The sequence below is a fragment of the Cuculus canorus genome, chromosome 9, assembly GCF_017976375.1.
Source record: "Cuculus canorus isolate bCucCan1 chromosome 9, bCucCan1.pri, whole genome shotgun sequence".
In the NCBI taxonomy this organism is placed as follows: domain Eukaryota; kingdom Metazoa; phylum Chordata; class Aves; order Cuculiformes; family Cuculidae; genus Cuculus; species Cuculus canorus.
The window spans coordinates 21963489-21983302 of record NC_071409.1 but is presented as its reverse complement, the minus strand read 5'-3'; the positions used below and the strand labels follow the sequence as shown (position 1 = coordinate 21983302).

Here is a 19814-nt window from a genome sequence, read left to right as displayed (position 1 = left end):
ACATCACTAGTCACATGCATCCCATGAACACTGAAAAGGAGCTTGAAGCCAAGTTTTAATCCAAGGATTTCCAGGTCCACATAACTTTTGAACTATGTGCTTGTGTCTCAAGGGCTGAAACCATTGAGATATCATTGGCACAAACTCAAAACACTGGGTGATTTCACTGTTCTGCTCAGAGAGCTTAAGATCTGAAGGTGTTTTAACAAGGAAAGTACATGAAGTATCCCTGAACTGACTCCCAGTTCATCAGCTCCTCTGGGTTAGTGCATACAGGAGTAGAGAAAAAACCAAAATGAAACATTTCTTCCAAGATCTTTTTCTCTAAAGCAACTTAACCAACTTTACAATCATTGTAGTCATGAAAAGAAGTTCTACTACTTAAAATGAACATTTAAAATGCTAAAAAGCCAAGGATTTTTGATATATATAGATGCTGCATAGCTATTTAAGCATGGCCTGATCTTTGCCTTCCTGATGACCTTTCAAAACTGATAATTAATGTTACTTTAAAGATAAGGGTACCACATTTAAACATAGTAACAGTCCTCTTTACCTCAACTTTTCCAAATGTTATAAATAACTTTGTACCTTCCCCTTGAAAGTGAAAAGTCAGAAAAAGACTATCTGCATAAACCCATTTCTATACCTTACATGTTTGAAAGTGCCCAACAAAGCTTCCTTCTATTTTTCACTTGTCTCCCTGAAGTACATAGTGTACTCTGTCCTGCCACTTTAAACAGGCCATTCTTTGTTAATGAGAAGCACTCGTGTCCTTAAAAGGAATGAGGCTAATTTCTGTGGAAAGTACAGCTGTGGCCTCATCTGAGCTCCTCCTGCTCGGTTGTGTATTCTTGGAAATCAGCTAAGAAAATGCAGGGAGGGGAAAAAGACTCTTTTGTGATAAGAGGTTCCTAAATTTGAGATAGCATCAAAGGAGTAGGGCAGAAGGAGTAGGAGACAATGTTTTTAGTATTCGCGTAAACTGATAGAAAATAGATAAATTTTATAATATGCAAACATGTAAATTTATTTTAAATATATATATATATATAAAGTGGTGAATGAGGGCAATAAACTACACAGTTGGTCAAGCACTGTACCTAGCCTTCAGCTTCACTGCAAATGACCCCATACACGCTATGCTTCAGAGATATGAGTACTTAATTTATATGACACATGTGGTCCAGCAGCTCCCAAGGAATTTGGGTAAGCAGAGGCTCACTCCAGTGCCAGGTTTGGTTGTTTTTTTTCCTCTCACTCATTCCCATAATAAAATCTTTTAAGAGCTGGATGAGAAAAGGTATGTAAACATTAGCTTAGTGCTAAAGTCTTTCACCCTATCTCAGAGTCAACCATAGCAACTGGGGTGGGGCTGTGAGAAATGTTAATACTAGGAATCTAGTTGGGTATGTGTGCATTCAACGCACAGCACTGCAAAATGGGTCAAGTAATTTGTGTAAGTTTGGTTTTCCACTGACGCTGTCTTTTTTCCGCATACTCCTAACTTCTAACATACCACTCAGGACCAAACCACCACAATAAGCTGAAAATAATAAGAGATTTCAAACACCATCATTATGAAGAAGAGAAAAGCAAGAGACGTTAAAGTTCCCAAAGATTTTAATATCTAAAGAGTAATTAAAATTAATTCCCCTCTGCACTTTCTCGTTAATTAAAAAGGAATGGGATGGGAGGAAAACACTGCAGCACTGCAAAACACAGAGGCATAACTTTTGCCCGTAGGAAGCTTTAGACAAGAATTTTACAACTAAAAAAACTAGCAAAAACTTCAGTTCTGTACGTTTATAATTAGCTCTGCATGGAACAGATGGCATTTTAAAGAAAATGTTTGAAATAAGTCAAGCTTGAAAAACACAGAAGTTTGTACTAGTGAATGGGAGAATAGTCTCAAGTTACTCTACTTGTATTAACAAAAGTAGCAAGTGACAGATTATGACTGTTACACCTTGAACGTATGGCAAATATTAATTTTAATTAAGTTTTTAATGCTGCATTAAACTAAACTCAACAATGTGAACCGCATTGAGCAAAACAAACATGATTTGTTTACTACTATGAGAGTAACAGGGTCAGAAGATTGCTTTAGCTCATCAACCTTAACCGAGCAGAGATAGATCATATAATATATTTGCATACTTTAAAAAGCTGCTTCTGTTGTAGTTTCATCCAGCAAAAATTAAACAGCCTATACTTCTGTATTCTTATTCAGCAGGGGAACACAATTTATTTCAATGACTGTTTCTTCTCTTTGCAAATCTTTACCCAACCAAAAAAAATCTATACACAAGACTATATAATCACTATTTAAATAGAAAAGATGGTTGAATTAATAAGTGATTTCTAGCTCAGCTTAATTTACTTAGCCCAGGATTCCTTGAATAATACCAAGGTCTGATACACACGCCTGCTTACTCGTTCCATTTGCAGAGCAGTGTGAGTTTTCCCGAGAGAGCAACAAATGGGCAGAGCGTAACACTTTAAAAGATCCCAATCCCTGTGCAAATCAAGCTGAACTGTAAATTATCCTGGCAGACAGAGACACGTAAATAGAGAATCACTTACCCCACTTCTATTACAAGAAATACAAAGTTTTTAAGTGTCAGGATCTTTGAATACTTCAGGGAAAATGCAGTATGCAGCTGCTGCTTTGAGCCCGTAAATTGGACAGTACTGACATTATAATCAACTGTTTCTGACACAAAGCTCGCGAGAGTTGGCAGCAGTCGCAACTTGATCTGCAGGCAGCCGTTCCTTACTATCTGACATCTGCTCAAAGGCTACTGTAGAAATGTTACAGAGAGAAACCCACTTTGGAGAAAATCAGGCATGAGCTTTTGTAGAAAAGGGAAGATTCAGGGACTTGTTCTGAGCACGAGATAACAATTTTATAATCTAGAAAGATAAACAGAATTATGAATGTAATAAAATCCTGCTTTTCTTTCCTCCATCTTGCTTAGAGCACTGATGTCACCTGTACTTTTTCCTATTGCTCAGCTCAAGATTAAAATTATTTTAAAGCACCTTAAACCTTTTACTGCTATGCAGTTATTTTTGGTTTTAAGCAACAGTGGCAGATAAAAAAGGAGTGTCCTCTGCACGGATATGTCAACAACTGGCAAGCATCAGTTGTTTTACTTGACCCATGGCCATCTGCAGGTTTCTGTAGAAATCTGAGTTGTCTCCTCCTGATTTTGGGGTTAAAAATTGTGCCATATGGTGTAACTCACTGCTTTCTCGCTCTTAGTCTTCAAATAGGAAATAACCCATGCTGCTTAGTACATCTGATAACCTTCTTTTGCCCGAACCTCTTAGGAATTTTTTCCATCAGAATTCAGCACTGCAGGTGCAAAGCCAGTCTAAATCTTAGGTCAGAGTCATCAGGGTACAGTACAGCTGGGGAAATATCCCACATGCAGGACCGGTATTTAAATTGAGAATATTTTGAGGTACAAATGAAGGCAGACAACAGGGGTGGAGAAGATAAATAAATTATGTATTATCCCCATTACCAAATGTGAAAATCACATGGCTGAGTGATTACATGAAACCAGAAGGCCTTCACAGTAGCAACTGCTCTTTACCTCTGCTCTGAAATAAAGCAACTTTTCCACAATTTAAGATTTTCTTTTACTGAATGACTTTGCTTCCCCTGTTAAAGCTAAAGAAAAGTGTTCTCCCTCTGCTTAACAAACTACAGTTCTTGTTTCAATTACACAAAAGCAATATTTGGGAATACATAGAACAGGAATAAAGCAGAAATAAAGTGTTAATTATGAAGTTTATAGACCTTAACATGGAGACTACTAATGATTTTAAAAGCTAGTATGTGAAATAGTGTTTTAATAGAGAAAAGCTCAAGAAAGCGTGGTCATTTAGTTTCTCCTGGTAATTTTACGGTCTACCTTTAGGATCAGGCATTCGATAGGCATATTTTAGGCACATGTCCATAGGAGACAACGTGTCCCAGACTAAATCTAAACCAGGTTAAAACACCCTAAACTTTCAACATGGATGTCCAATATAGTTGCTAGTTGGGTATTCAGAGTTCTTAGACAAAATTACTATCACACTAATGTAAATAAAACTGTTTAATAACAAAGTGGGATTGATTCAGAATCAATTCCAGTGGCAACTCTTGCTGATCAAAAGTCTCCAGGTGCAGTTTCTTGCAGGAAATGCTAAATTGTGCTCTTTAAATTAAGGCAATTTTCAATGTTCTTTGATGTGCACATTTGCTCTTTCTCTAATGCTTCTTCAACCCATTTGCAGATGTGGACAGGTGACACACTTTTGTTTCATTTCCATCAGAGGAATGAATCATAAAACCCCAAATCTTGTTAGAGGCCATTTTTAAATAAAGTACTTCCGATGCTTATGCCAAACCATTGTATTCTCAACTCTCATCACTGCCTTCGGCAGTAAAGGCACAGCAGGAGACTCAAAACACTAAAAATGCTCTTTCTGGCTTCATCCATTTTCCAGCATTGGCCAAGTTGTCCTATATCTGCTGTCACCATCACCCCTTTCCTCTCTCCTTGCTCTTCTCTACTTCCAGGTGCTCAAGGCATCTGAAACATCCTCCTGCTTTGAGGAAGACAGAATTACTAAATGCAAAACGTGGAGCTTCTGTGGACTCTGACAAGGTGACTCTGGGATAAGCGAACCAACGGTCTCAGGCTGTTTCTTGGGTGGTAGGAAACACTGAGTTCAGCCTTGAGGTTATCTGGATATTTTCAGGGAAGCAGGGTATTAGGACAGACTCTTTAGACTGTTATTCTTCTCAACTATTATACTTTAGTCTAATGTTGGACTATTATGCTGTACTTTAAAGAAAACTAAGCTCTCTTCTACTTTTTTCCTTTAATTAAAAAATTAACATATAAATTAAAGTTTCACAACTGTGTGCTGTGAGAGGAAACACTTATTTAAGTTATTACTTAGGTTGCTAAAAATACCTGTGAGAAAATTAGAGATTAAATACATAGAATGCCTTTAGTAATCCTGTGTGGAGTCGTCATTTTCTCAGTTTCCCTTTGGAATCTTGAAAGGAAAGGAGGTACAAACCAGTAGATAGAACATCATATGTATCTGTGTGTTTATAAGAGTTGTTATGCGTGCATAGATAGACATATACATATGCTGGTACTTCTAAATATCTCTAGCTATAATCTAAATATCTCTATAGCTATCTATAGTGTTCAGAGGGGGGTGGGATTGAGGTTATGTAAATTTTTATTTAAGGTAACGTTATTAAAAATTACCAGCAAAGACAAAAACATCTTTTCATTATTTAATGTGTACATATGAAACGGATGTCACACTGTATAGGAATTAAGATAGAAAAGGTGTCCAAGTCTCTTAAGAACCAAAAGCAAAGTCCGGCTCTAGGAGAGATTGACATTTAGTGGGCTGAAAAGCTATAGAGAAATTAAACAATATGCACTATAGAAAAATCAAACACTTTTGTTACGATTTAGTTCATTATTATTCAGGATATTACCTAAACATATGCAGATGTTTACTCTTATGAATATCCTAAAGTATGTACATTCTGAGTTATATTCAGAATTTACCTAATAGGGCTGAGAAGATCTCTCTATGAGAGATAAAACTGTTTGGGGAAAGACATATCTCAGACATTTCTAGTGGAAAACACATGCCTCTGTCCGAAGATGTCCTCTGAGCTTTCCAGGTCTAATTGCACATTAAAAGGTCCATTCACCAGATTGGATCCTGCCCTTCCAAGTCCTCTACAGTCTCAGAAAGAGCACTTGGGCTCTTCTAAGGACAACCAGATGAAAAATTTTGCAAATATCACTTCAAATTAAAGAATATCACTTATGAAGTTTGTGCGTGTGTGAGGAACTATTTACATGCTAATAGTATGTAAAAGGAACATACATTCTTATTCAATTGCTGAGCTAAAAATCAAAAGGAAAATTATAGATGAGCTGTATGAAATAATATTTTTATGAAAATGTTGGGAGGTTTTATTTAAACTCCAGCCCAAGTAAAGCTCCCTTGGGGTGGGGAAGGGGGGCTCAGCTATCTCTGATAGCCAGCTGAGTTTTAACATTGAGCACCTGTGTGACCTTGGCTCAAACCTCTGAGAAAACTGCTACGTTGTGAGAAAGAGCTATGAGGAAAACAAGAAAACTTAAGCTGTCCAAGATAGGAAAGAGGAAATTGCAGACAGGGTTAAGATTGCTGAGATGGGGACAGTTAGCAGCTCAAGGACTCACAGGGAAAAACACCAAAGTTGCACACTGTGAAATCTTCAGGGGAAAAAAGAATGCAGAAGGTGGGAGCTCAGCAGCAGCAAGGGACTACTAATGCTCAGCTTTGGGGCTTGTATTCACATCATTTTGCTGTGTATTTTAGGAAATATCTTAGGAAATATCTTAGGAAATATATGTCTTTACTTTTAAGTTGAGTATATTCTGCTTGCTGAGCATTTTTCCACAGTAGTTGCCCAAATGCAGTGCCCCTGACAAGTTATACCTTTCTCCTTTTTTATGTATTTCTTTTGCAAATCTCACACTCGGTACTGCACAGAACACCTCTGTGTGCCCGTGAAGGTAAAGCACAGACAGCCTAAAGAAACCGGGAGAGCGCTTAAATGTTGCTACTGGTGATTGTTGCTGATGGTCAGACTGTCTGAAATTCAGATATTCAAAGAAACCTCAATCCAGTGGAGCTTCCAGGACTAGCAGAAGTTCCCAATACAGATCTGAAGGGTAATTTGATAATATTAGGGAAGGTGTCTTAGACACATACCATGAAAATGGGTACCAATTTATTAACTCTGCAGAAGACACTAATACTCATATAAGCCATTAAACATGATTATATTTTCCTCTTATTGGTTCAATTATGATCTGATATACCTTTGTCCTTATTACTCTGGTTACAAGTTGGTATAATTTCCTTGTTATTAGTATAGTTATGGCCTATACTTTTGTAAAATTCTTGGAGAAATCAGTGTCAGTGAGAATATACAGCCAGTTAAAAGATAAAATTATTATTATTATTATTATTTCCTTTGAATGTTCACTCACTCTTAGTTCCTTATGGTACTCTTATATAGCTCACTGTTTTGTCTCATATCAGACTCAACAAAGAAAATAAAAAATTATTTATGTATACACAAAAAGTGTTGTATGATATTGTTATAACCTGGTGTTTAGCTTGTAAGAAAACAGGCAAAAGTGGAGTGTCAGCAAAAGGCTGAAATCATGTGTGAACACGGTAAAGCTAATTAAATTATGAGTTAGGTTACACAGATTTCTGCAGAAGATTAATTAATTGACAATATAAGTGTTTACCATTTCTGATTCCTTTTTCTTTCCTACAGATAATAAAATTCTAATTGTTTCAAATTGTGTAAAGATATTTGAATAATCAAGCTCGGTTTCTGGTAATCACCTACCAAAAGCAATGTGACATTCACAATAATACTATGTCCTGTCATACACAGACTGAATAAATGTATTGTTTGGTGGATAAACAAGCTCATTTCAATCTGCTAAGTAGAATTTATATCTGGAAGACAGGAACTCTTCCCAATTCCCAGTTCTCCCAATTCTCAATCTCTGTTATAGGCCTTCACTAATATGGTCCTCCATCTTTCAGTTTCCGCATCCACAGGAGAGATACACATCTCTAACGAAAAATACCATAGAGATGTTCACAGGTTTAGCTTAAGCCACTGCATTTTCAGATTTCAATTTCATCCAGCATGTTGAAAATAGGAATGAAAGAATTAAGCCTTACATCAACACCTGCTGAGACCTGCAGGTGGGAAGTTATAGAGGAAACAAGTTCAGTGTACCCTAGTCTGCTCTCCAATAAATGGGTCACAGCACCTGAACATGTCACAGCTATGGATTTTAGTGGAAATAATTAGATGTTTGTCATGAGATAAAACTTCAGATCCACTGGTGCTCTGCCATTGCTCTGCATGGGTCTGAAGCCCATAAGAAAGGAGGTTTGAGAGGTTACTGCAGCCCATGTGCCACAAAGACTGATGGGCTGCACGTTTCCAATAATTTCACTCAAATAGGAGGAGAGCACTATCATCTGGTCAGCATTAGGACACGTTTTATCTTTCCTTGCTATGACTGCATTAGGGCAAACCTAGAAAAAATTCCACAGTCATTTTTCCTTTATTTTCTGTGACTCACAGCCGATTTGATCTCTGTGCCGGTATGTTTCATGAAAGTAATATAACTTTGGGAAAAAGAGATGACCCTGGAAGAGGTTGTGCTTCTATTGTTACTACCGCAGCACAGTACACATACCGACACGCTGACCTCTGCCATAGGGTAATGCCCAGTGACCATCAGGCTTATGAAAGCTCAGGCACTGCTGAGCACTCTTGTAGTCCCATCAGAGGAGCAAACTTCTCAGGCTGAGTGACTTATTGACAGAAGGTCCCTTCGTTCTCTGGATGTGCGATTGCCGTGTAGTCATGAAAATCTTATTACAAACATCTGTGCACAAGATACTGTGATTGGTGAATATTGGGTAATTCATCACTTGAAATTCACCTGCTTGAAATACAGCTTTGTCAGAATGGGTGGCTTAGTGGCAAAGTACAGTAAACTCGCTCAGGTCTTGCTATGTGTCTGTATATTAAGTAAATAACATTATCATAAAAGTAATATGGTGGTCAAAATATGATACTCAATAGGAAGTTCAAGGATATGAATCAAAATGTTAAAGGAATTTTGATTCCAAAAGTATCCTTAAAACATTAATCACGTTTGTATTAGGAAACATCATTTTATAAGTTAGAACTATTCTTCATCACTAATCTTGATCAGTTTATTAACAATACATTCTGCTGACAATCATTTTGCCCTGTGCAGATTCCTGATAGATTAACCCACTCCATAAACTTACTTTTTCTTCCTCTCACCTTTGTTTACACCAAGGAAATCATACAAGACTGAAAAAACACTGACTTTTCCCAGTCCCTTTCCCTCTCTCATGTAGCAGCATTTTAACACCAAACCCAATCTTTATGTCTGTTTTCCCTTGGCAGAGGTTGCAGCAGGTTGAAAGAGAAAAGGAAAACTTCAGTGCACCGATAGAGAACATGGCACCGTGGGCAGACCGTGCGGATCTCAGCTGGGGAGAAGAGGCATTTTTAGCAGTTGCAGGAACGTTATGATTCTTTGCTCATTCTCTCACTTTTACCTGAAGTAAAAGATGCACAAAGATAGTCTGCGACCTGAAAGACTTTCTATTTAAGTTATCAGACCCAGGGATACTGTGAAAATAAAGATGTGCCCAAGGTCATAAGGAAGACTGAATTGCAGTGAAACACCCAGAACGTGAAAACACTGTCCTTCTTAGTTTGTTTTAGAGCTGCAGTGTGGTAGGATTTCTCTCAATCTATTTCTAAAAACTGAAGATATTTTTGATGGTAAACTTGAATAAAAGCAACATTTCCATCCATTTTTCCACAATAAACAGAAGTCAGCCCTGGGGATTTAGAGGTTACGTTTTCTAAAAGTCTCCATAGGCAATAATCAAAAGAAGTTACTGCAGAATACGCCTGGGCTTCAGAGCTGGTATACACACCATGGGGAAGGAAAGTCACTTCAGAGCGGTCTGCCCAGGAGCTGCCAGTGCCTCTTATTAGAGCCACCAGCACATCTGTGAATCTTCTGCTCAAAATCATTAATCATAATAAAGGTTGCAGTGAGGATTTGGTCTGGAAATTTATTCAGAATGCACAGATGGAATATCATGGCACAAAACCATGTGCCTTCATTTTTGCCAAAGCAGCAACCCAAGTGCATTGAAGAAAACCCACAGGTAGGCAGGTGGGTGGTGCTGAACGAGTTTTACGTGATTTGCCCGTTTCTTTGCCTATCCTGCAGGAACACATCTTTAATAAAATGTCAGCCTATTTCCCAGTGCTGCTGGAGGAATAACGTGCAGTGTTGAAGACTTGCTCTGTGAAAACTTTCAAGTGACTTTAATTTTAATGTTCACGCAAAAAAATCCCATCACCATTTGATGAAAACATTAGAGATTTTGAATGTCGCAGAAAGAAATGTGGGTGCCTGTGGTGTTGCCTTTCTGATTAAATGCACTTGTACTTACAAGAAACATGAACTGTCCTCACCGGTGAAAGGGCATTTACCAGCGTTTAGGATTAAACCATGTGAAAAGTGATAAGCAATTTGCTAACTCTCCTATACTGCCTTTTCTCTCCTTTTTATTCTACCCCCTCCCCCAGTTTTTAGTCAGCTATTCTCAGCGCTGTCAAAAAGCATTCAGCGATGTTCTTACATGCAGTGTATAAAAAATAGCTTTTCTAATAAATGTTAACAGCAGCCGTAAAACAGCAAAATAAAATAACACTAAGAGAAATAATCAATAAAAATCTGCACAAGAATTAAGTATTGGTTTATGAAATATGAAGAAGGGCTAAATCAGACTGCTTTATGGAGGAACCTGGAAGCTATTTCAAGAGAAGATGGGCAAGGGATAAAATTTATCAAATGCTGCTGAGATAATTTTACCAGAGCAGACAGGAAACAAAAAAAGATGTTTGACCAAAGAGAATGTAGGTGAACGGATCCAGCTCTTCTCGGTGCTTCCAAAATCACTGGCTTGTTGTGCTTAAGCAATCCCAGTGTGTCAACATGAAAATGATTTTAAGCTGATACTGGGAGAGACATTTCAGCAATGGGTGTCTGGACAGTAGGAATTTAGTTTGTGCTATTCAACTGATGCGCGGGCAATGGGGATTCAAATTTATCAGGTAAATTTAGAGCTTCTCCAAACTGGATTGAGGGAGGCAGGGAAGACAAGAAAAAAAGAAGCCCTGCACTGTGTGCGCCATGAGATCCTCAGAACTGTCTCTTTTGTTGCTCTCACCAAGCTGGCGTGCCTGTTATTGGAGTCAAAGTGCATCTGTGGGTACCTCCCTATCCCCGTACATGCACCCAGGCACGGCTGACTCCTCTCTGCAAACAAACCTAAAGACCATCTGGTTGGCAAGGAGAAAATGGGTCTATGCATAGCCAGTGTCTAACAGTCCTCAGAACTGAGCCAGTGTAAGTGTAAATATAAATAAGCATTCATTTTGGATGATCAAATAAAGAGTCAAAAGGATATATATATATATATATATATATATATATATATAAGCTGTTTCAAGCTCTGGTTACATGGTCTTTGATGTCTGTTCTGTGGACTGAGACTTTTTTACCCCTGAGCAATCCTGGTTAAGCACGAGGACAGCCCCTGCCTTAAGCAGCTGGAGGGATTTTCAAGCTCTTCCTGCGGTATCTCCGTCATTCTGGATATGGAATAGCTATGGGATGAGCTATCAAAGGTCTGTTTAACAGGAGTGTCCATCTCGTGCACTACACTTCAGCCAAAAAATGAGCCAGGAGTCTGAGTGAGAAAGAAATACTCCAACCTTTTTAGTTTAAGATAAGTGGCATGCGGTGGAAGCAGAAAGGTGGGACAAATACATTGAAAACCACAAAGCAACATTTGTCAGCACACAAAGCATATACCCGTACACCACTGAAGAACAGAGAGTGTTTGTCTGAGATCAGGTCACCCAGAGATGAAATCTGGAGGTTTTGGCAGGACCTGGCATCTCAACATCAGTAAAGACAAGTGTTAGGTTGAGAGCAGGCAGTGAGGACAAGTCATTCAGACTTGGGAGTTCAAGCCTCTGCCTGCTAGCTCCTGTTGTTGGTTCACATTAGCTCATTTACTCTAAATCTTTGGCTTGGCATACAAAAGAATGTCTGTTAAAATGGAAGTGTTAACGCATTTAATTTTAGCATTCTGTACGATACCTCTGGCATTACTGTATTGTTAGTAGGAAGGACTGGCTCCTTCATGATGCCATGTGCCAATGCCTACTGCATTTATTACCCTGTCTACGTTTGACATGATGCCTTAAGAGTTTCTCCACGGCACAGCTGCTATATTACATCATATCAGTGCACAGGATAAAGCTATTAATGACTCTGAAAGCAATACTTCATATCCTGACAACCCATGCTATTAGGTGGTCCTTAATCACCGGATTATGGATATTGATATACCAACCTTAAAAGCTCTAAAGATGTACAGTGCCAAAATGTGCTACCCACATATGCAATAGTGTATAGTAAAACCATTAGGAAAGACTCAAAATGTTATTTAGTTCAAAGGAAAATTATGACATTTCAAACCTGAGCCTCTGCAGATCCAGTGTATGCTAAAAGTAATCTGCATTTTCATTTTCCAGGTGTCCCTCTATTCTCAGGTTAGGAACTGAGTGTTACAACCAGATTTAAAAAAAAATATAGGAAAAAAATATTGCTGCTCATTTTCCTGGCAGACTGCTTGCATCACTTTAACTTAGGAAGCAAACCATTTTACAATAATCACAGATGTGTAAAAGAGCCAAAAATTATGTTTATTTTTCTCCTTTCCAAATTTAACCTGACCTAAATAATTTAATACTAAATTTGTAGCAATGAGAACACAATTTGGTGGACACAAGAGAACACATTGAATTTGTACTACAGAATTTTTACTCCCCGGAGTAGAAGGTTATTCACTCTATAAGAATACTCTAAATGTTGGTGAAGCATTCACTTTAGTGGCAAGAATAGCGGTGTGGAAATAATACAGGCTTTCTCTGGATTTCTTCCTTTCAACATGGGAAAAAAAGAGGTTTTTCTTACCCAAGCATGAAAACTGTGTACCTGCTTAGTGTCAGAGTAGATGCTTGATACTCGGTTTTCAAGACTGGCAGATGTCCCCAAGATATATATATATTAAGTTGTTGCTGACAAATTCTTTTTGCTAACTTGAAAATGTGGAATAGCATTAGCAAACAGTAGGGGAAGCACAGTGGAGGACTCTTCCTGCCAGCAGTGATGTGTATGTCCATTCTGCCCCAGACACTATAAGGCAGTTATGGCAGTACGGGCTGATGGAGACATGTCAGCTGAAGTCAGTTGCTTTGAGGCTCTCCATCCAGTAATCAATACTGTCTCCTACTTCGCAAGAAAACGAAGAACTGTATCAGAACTGATGAGCAGCAATTTGTGGATAATCAAAACACACTAAGCAGGTACACCTGACAGCACTGTGCTCACCAATAGCTTTTAGCAAGATGAAAAACATTTTGGAGCTTCTCCACTGCGTAGTGAGATGTGTGGGAAGTTGGCACAAAGGCGTTTCATCTCGGATACATTTGTTTTCTTTTCATAGTTACAGCTGGCTGGGGCAGAACTGAGCATGCTTCCAGCATCTGGTCCAGCAGGATGCAAGGATGAGGGAAGTACAAGCTCCTCCTGTACTTCAGTGGACTTTAGGGAAAGGTTGAAAACAATGGTCTTTGACCATTTTTTCCGTCCAATTCAGTACTTAAGGAATAGCAAGTAATTGCTTCTTTCATGTTTTTTCCATTGTACCCTTCTCCAAAACTCTTTGCACAGTTTCTCAGAAGTATCTTCACTGCTCTTCAGTATATTTAATCCTATTTATGTAACAAAGTCCTCTACAATATTCCTCTATAATAAACTATAGCAGAACAATATGCATTTTCATAAATTTCAGCAGACTTTACATTTCATCATCTCAATACAATAAATGAAACTTAATTGTGAGTTAAGTGTTAGTTTAAATGCATTAATCATACTTCCTTGTGGACAAAAATGCTTTCTTGAACCAAGATAGTAAGTCTTACTTCAGCTACCAAAAGGACTAAAGTGCAAATATGAAGTGATGAGAAACCTTAGCAGTTACTTGTGATGACAATCCTGTAGAAATCTTCACTGTATAAAAATAGTGCTACTTTTTTGGCTCAAAGAACTTCAGTCGTTCAATGCCTTGGCAGAACGTCTTTTAAGATACCTTTTCCCACAGGTCTAAACCCACGCAGGCTGAAATAAAAGGTTCTTTTTACTCAGTTAAACAGGACTGAGGTGCCTGTGTTTTGGATGCAGCCTGAAGATGAAAAAGGCTTGCAGCCTTTCTAGATACGACTAGTGGCTTCTGTCCCATTCTATATGATCAGTAAATGAACTGAATGTGTAGTTTACAAGAATTTTGTTCAGCATCAACACCCACACCAGCTGCATTGCTAGTAATAATATAGCCTGTTCTTCAGAATCAAGCAAAATAGAAAATGTAATTAATTTCATTTGAAAATTCTGTCTGAGCACATTTGGCACCCACTTAATTTCCCTGCCACATCAGAAAATACACTCTGACCAACGTCATATATCCTGAAGACAGAGAAAGAGAACAAATATTATTATTGGTGTTTGAATATTCAGTCTATGTAAATGTATTATATACTTTGCCTGGCTTTGTCATAACAGAAAAAGCAAGCAAGACAAACTTGTATTTTTTCTGCACGCACTTTTCTTTCTTCTTTTTTTTTTTTTTTCAAATTTTGCACAATGCATATTACAGGCTTTTCTTTTTAGTTATATGCCTCTAGCTATTACCTTGAAACAAAAATTCAGACATATACAGCACAAAACCACATGAAATCTCTCATCACAATGGTACCTCAAGGTTTCAGAATCGTAGAACCTATTAATTTATCTTTTTGCATATGTCCTTGCAATCTATTTTTTTCTATTTTTTCTGAAAACCTCTGGTAAAATGGTATCTTACAAGTGAACTGATGAAAAACAGCTTCATTTCTATACAGGCAATGAGTTGGTTTCTGGGGAAGGGAAAGTCCTGTGCTTTCTTGTGCAGATACCTGATCTAATGCATTAGAATAACCATAAACCACCAGGTTGTGCTGTTGCCCTTAAGCAATATGCATGATCACAGAGCTGTGCTACTGTGCTCGTCTGATAGCTGTTATTCATCTGGGAAGACCCTAAAACCCCAGAAAATCAGAATGAAAACAAGTCCCCCAGATTAATTTTCCTCTCGATTATACAGCCCAGTATTTTTCGTAGGACTTTGGCTCACTTTGTAAACAACTGGCAGTGTACATTAAAAAAAATAAATCCATCTGCACAGGTTTAGGATAGAAACACTGCAAAGCTGATCTGAGAACTGATGTCACGCTCAGTGTAATTTCCAGTGAACCATACATTAATGTTCATCACTGATAAAGTTCATCACTGCTTTCACTACTGCATTTCCCATCCCAGCACAGACCATTTCAGTTTTTCAAAACTATATGCTATTTCAAAAATCAGGAGTGTACTGTGAGGAAACCTTAGAAGACACCTTTCAGTAAATCTGTTTGCAGCTGGAACCTCAATGCTGCTTGCAGTAGATTAACCATTTAAATCTTAAGAGTGCCTCTGGTATGCTGGACGAAGCTATAATTTCTTCAGAATATTTTTCAGATTACACTTTTTGACAGTTTGTACCTGAGATTTTTCTTTTCTCACTGTATTCTAAATAGATTTAATTCTTTCAGGTTCCCTATTACATAGTTTCTAACTAAACCCTCACTAAACGGAGCAGGTTTGTTTCTTACAGAGCTAATCACCTCAGATAGTGGTGTGACCCAAAATTACTCCTCCATTATGTATGACTAAAGAAATATTAGCTGTAGAAAAGTAATAACATTGTCCACTAGATAACAGAAAATTTACATAAGAAGAATGTGTAAGGATTTCCATGCCGAGTCTGATCACAGCTAAATAAACAGGTGCCAGGGAAGTTTGCCAAAGTCAAGTAGAAGAGTTGCCTAAACACGTATTGATACATGTAAATTCCAGCCAGCAAAAAACTGAATATCAAGAAGTCATGTTTTTGTATCTTATTACCTCCTAAAGAGTTTCTTTCCTTGAGTTTGTCCAAGCACTTTTTGCAACCCTGTAAACATTTGAGGTTCCCAACATCTGCAGACAAGGTTCATTGCGTAAGTACCTGAGTGGTGAAAAACTGTTCCTTTAGGATAGTATAAAGAAAATTAGCATAAGATTGAAGGCTGGATCCATATACTTTCCCTCATAAAACTAGATAATTAGATAAAACCCGTTTTAGGGGTTTGTGAAACAGGAGACAAGATCATGCCACAGCACAAAACTATACCAGGTTCCCAAATCTTTTAACCTAGACAAAATAAGTCAGAGCTGCATTTGGAGATGATTTAGTTGAATTTTAACTTCCACATCACTAAATTTTTGACTGCATGTTCTCTTCTTTATATTTCTAAAGCTTTCAAGAGACTTCTCCAACTACACTTTCACTTGGTGCTGGAGTAGCTTTTCCGCACTGTGTACATTCCTCCTCCACTGATGCAGCTCACACTGTTTTCTGTCTTCCCTTAAAGTACTCCAAGAGAAAATAGGTTTAGTTCTGCTTAGAAGGGAAAGGAGGAAAAAGTTCATCTTCTTTCACGCACCTTGGTGAGAAAACACCACGTTAGGAATGCTCTAACATTTGGAATGCAACTCAAGTTATTCAGCTCCCAGTGGGGATCTGACACTGTCCAGGCTTGTGGATCACACGTTAGTTACAGATGACATGTGGCGCAGTTACTTTCTTTCCCCAAATAGTCTCCTAAAGAATACAACCAGATTTTTAGCAACTGATAATCATAATAGCACTCTTACAGCCTGCTTCTGTGCACTTATTTAGCTAACATCCGAATCTGTCCCTTCAGAAAGAAGCTGGACGTTTTCAGATTTCCTTCCCTCTAAATTATTGAGAGGCAACTACTAGGATGGAGTGAACTCTGGAACGTTTACAGTCATAAAATACACCACCCTCACCCTCCACCATACACTCACCATTTGAAAAAGTTGAAAATCTTGTCCCATAGATCTGTTCAATGCCAGCAAAAGATAACAAAACATAAAAGAAAACCTGAAGAGATCATTCAGTTGTAGTTTTAGAAGGCTTATGACACAACCCATCACCAAAGCCTGTTATGGAAATTTGAAAACTATAGGGTAAAATGGAAATCTCTGCCATGGATTAAAAACTATTCATGAGATAGAGAAAAAAAAAGAAGAAGAAAAAGAGAGAATTCTTGACATACAGACAGGTTAATATGGAGTCCCCCAAGACTTGCTGCTGGAACTGATTTTTGTCACTTTAAATCCTCGGCTTAATGCAAAAAGTACTAGCGCACTCAGCAAATAATCCATGCTTCTCTATTGCAATAAATACCTATACTTTCCTTAGATCAGGTTCCAGACTCCGTATGCCTTAATTTGTAACAACACCCACAAGACTCTCGGGGCACACAAAGAGGAAGCTTAATGGTTACAGTTCAGTAGAAATGCCCATAAGGGAGAAGCTGTGTTACTTGTGATTGCTCAGAAATCAGAACAACGACAGTTTTTCTTTTAAAACATTCAGTGAATCTGAAAAACATATTTTTTCCTTATATATTGAAAAAAAAAAAAGGGAACCATGCTGCTGCTCTGGAAAACATTGCTATTATATCTGAATGAATGGCATTCAACATCAAAAATATTCCTTAAGTACCAAGTAAATTCCATCTTAAAGGCTTAAGACATACGATGGATGTATGTAGAAGTTCAGCATGAAGTAAATGGTATACAACTCATATTCCAGTAGGTGAGAAGCCAAAAATGTGTTGCAAGCAAATGCTAGCAAAAAGATAAAGTCCAATTAAATAGTTTGTTGTTATTTCATATCCTCTTGATTTTTAATTCAGTTTCAATCACACTATACAAAACATGAAAAACATTCAGAAGCACAACAGAAATTCCTTCTAAGCAACAGAATTTTGAAAAATGTAAGAGCTGTTTTACACATGGCTCTGCTCCTCATTTGACCAGCAAAATCAGCAAAAGTCTTTTAACTGTGCAGCAACTCAAAAGTTGAAAAGCTGCCATGGTCACACCGATTAGAGAAATCTGACTCAATTATCGTCTGCACATATATCAAGATAAAAATATTAAGTACAATGAATACTCATAATTCAGAACATAAATTGATTAACAGTTGGTTCAGCCAAAAAGTTGTCTTTGTGGTGTATTTCATAGTTAGGCATCATGGCAGGAGAAATTGGAAGAAAGCAAAGTTGAACATTTACTTTCCATTGTCAGTTGATGAAGCAATGATATCAGAATATCAGTTGCCTTTTGCCAATGCGTATTGACATGTGGACTATTTTATATTTTCACTTGCATTATGAATAATGCTGCCTAGTGTAGGCCACCTAAAATATGTCATTTTTCTAAAAATGTGATTGGAAGCCTTCCCAGCTTACACAGTACATTTTTGCTTTTGAGAATAATGTAGAACTGAAGTCAATAATTGTGTTTCATTTCAGGATTTGTGTAGCACGTGCAAAGCATTCTCCTTCTATTCACAATATGAGATTAACAGTCCTGAAATCTTGATGGTCCCTGTTGGGGAACTGATGGAAATCAACAGTCGATATCCACACAAGGAATTCAGAAAATGCCCCTAATCTGCATTGGTAGGGATATCTACCAAATTAAAATAATAAATCCACAATATTTTAAAAATATATTTTTGGCAGTATCATCTTTTCCTTTTTCTTTTTCTCAAATGTATCAATTAACATGAGGCTGAGGATAGTGGTTTATTTTGTTAGAAATGTAGCATTTCAGTTTCTTTACATTCCTCAGCATTACTTAGATGATAAGAACACAGTTTAATTAAGCTAGAAGGCATACTAACCCAAATACTAACCCACAATAATCCCCAAAAGCATCTGTTTTCTGGAGCAGGCTGATAGCTTCTGCCCACTTTCTTTCCTTCTAAACATAGTGTTTAACAAAAATAATTTTTTTCACAGCAAAATTCCTGCCTATCCTGTCCAGACCTCTACTGTTTTAAGAAATCATTATATACTATTTCACTCATTGCTTGATGAAGCATGATCTTGTAGTTTCTCGCCCACTTTACTCCTAATGTAAGAACATTTAACCATCTCAATCAGTTGTGATTAGAAATCTTGCTCTCATTTCCAGCATAAATGTGCACAAAACTAATTTTATTGTTAGTGTTACAATTTCCTATTACTTCTTGAATATTTATGAGAAGGAAATATCTGCATCAGCCGTATGATTTTCCTAAGGTAAGCCAACCTGTTTCAGTCTCTCAGAATTTTGGGGGATAGGAAGGGATTTGCTTTCTCCTTAGCATCCAAGTAAACCTTGTCCACCCTGCACCTATTTGGAAGCATCACTCTTGACACAGAGGGATTAGAAATACAGGCATCATCATTGGGAAGTACATAAATATTTTACACTTCATGTCTTATTTCTAAACAGCTATTCCAATGAAACTACCCTAGATTGACCACAGCAGTCAAATTCTACTGTTTGTCTTCAAGTGCGTGACTTGGCTTCATTTGACATTACAAAACCAACTAAGCTTGCACGGTCATTTGAGACCAACACAAAAGTGGGAACACTGGAAGGTTCAAAGAGATGTAAATTTTGCTTTCTGACTACTTGGCAGTGTTTTCTTGGCTACTCCAAACCAGTACAAGGCTCACTATCTTGGGTCTAGAAGTCATCAACAACAGCAGAAAGCTGTGTGCTGGTAACTGTGCTATTACAGCCTTATTTGAAAAAATAAGAAATTCAATCCGCAATGTTTTCGGTATTGCGGAGTGATGCACTTATTTGAAAAAAGATGCACATTTTTTCTTCCCCAATCTATCACCTCTGCAAAAACTTCACCTCATTTTGCTGCAGCTGGGCTGGTAGAAAGCAGTTTGCCAAAACTGATACAGTTTTTTAAATACTTCCTGAGAAGTAATTATTCTACAAAGAAATGAAGGGCCATTGGACTGTCCAGAGCCATTCTTTCTGTGTTCC

At 37.7% G+C, this 19814-nt stretch overlaps 1 protein-coding gene across 4 annotated transcripts in view; it reads right to left on the bottom strand.

Moving 5' to 3' along the window:
* BCHE (butyrylcholinesterase) overlaps positions 1-19814 on the bottom strand; it is a 51469-nt gene that overhangs the window by 28760 nt on the left and 2895 nt on the right. For 3 of the 4 annotated variants that reach the window (XM_009558155.2, XM_054074290.1, XM_054074289.1), the window contains exon 1: positions 2587-2740. The exons of the other annotated variant lie outside the window; for it this stretch is intronic. The gene's annotated coding sequence lies outside the window, so the exon portion shown is untranslated. Of the gene's footprint in view, positions 1-2586; positions 2741-19814 lie in introns of those variants that run through there. 4 annotated transcript variants of the gene reach the window in all.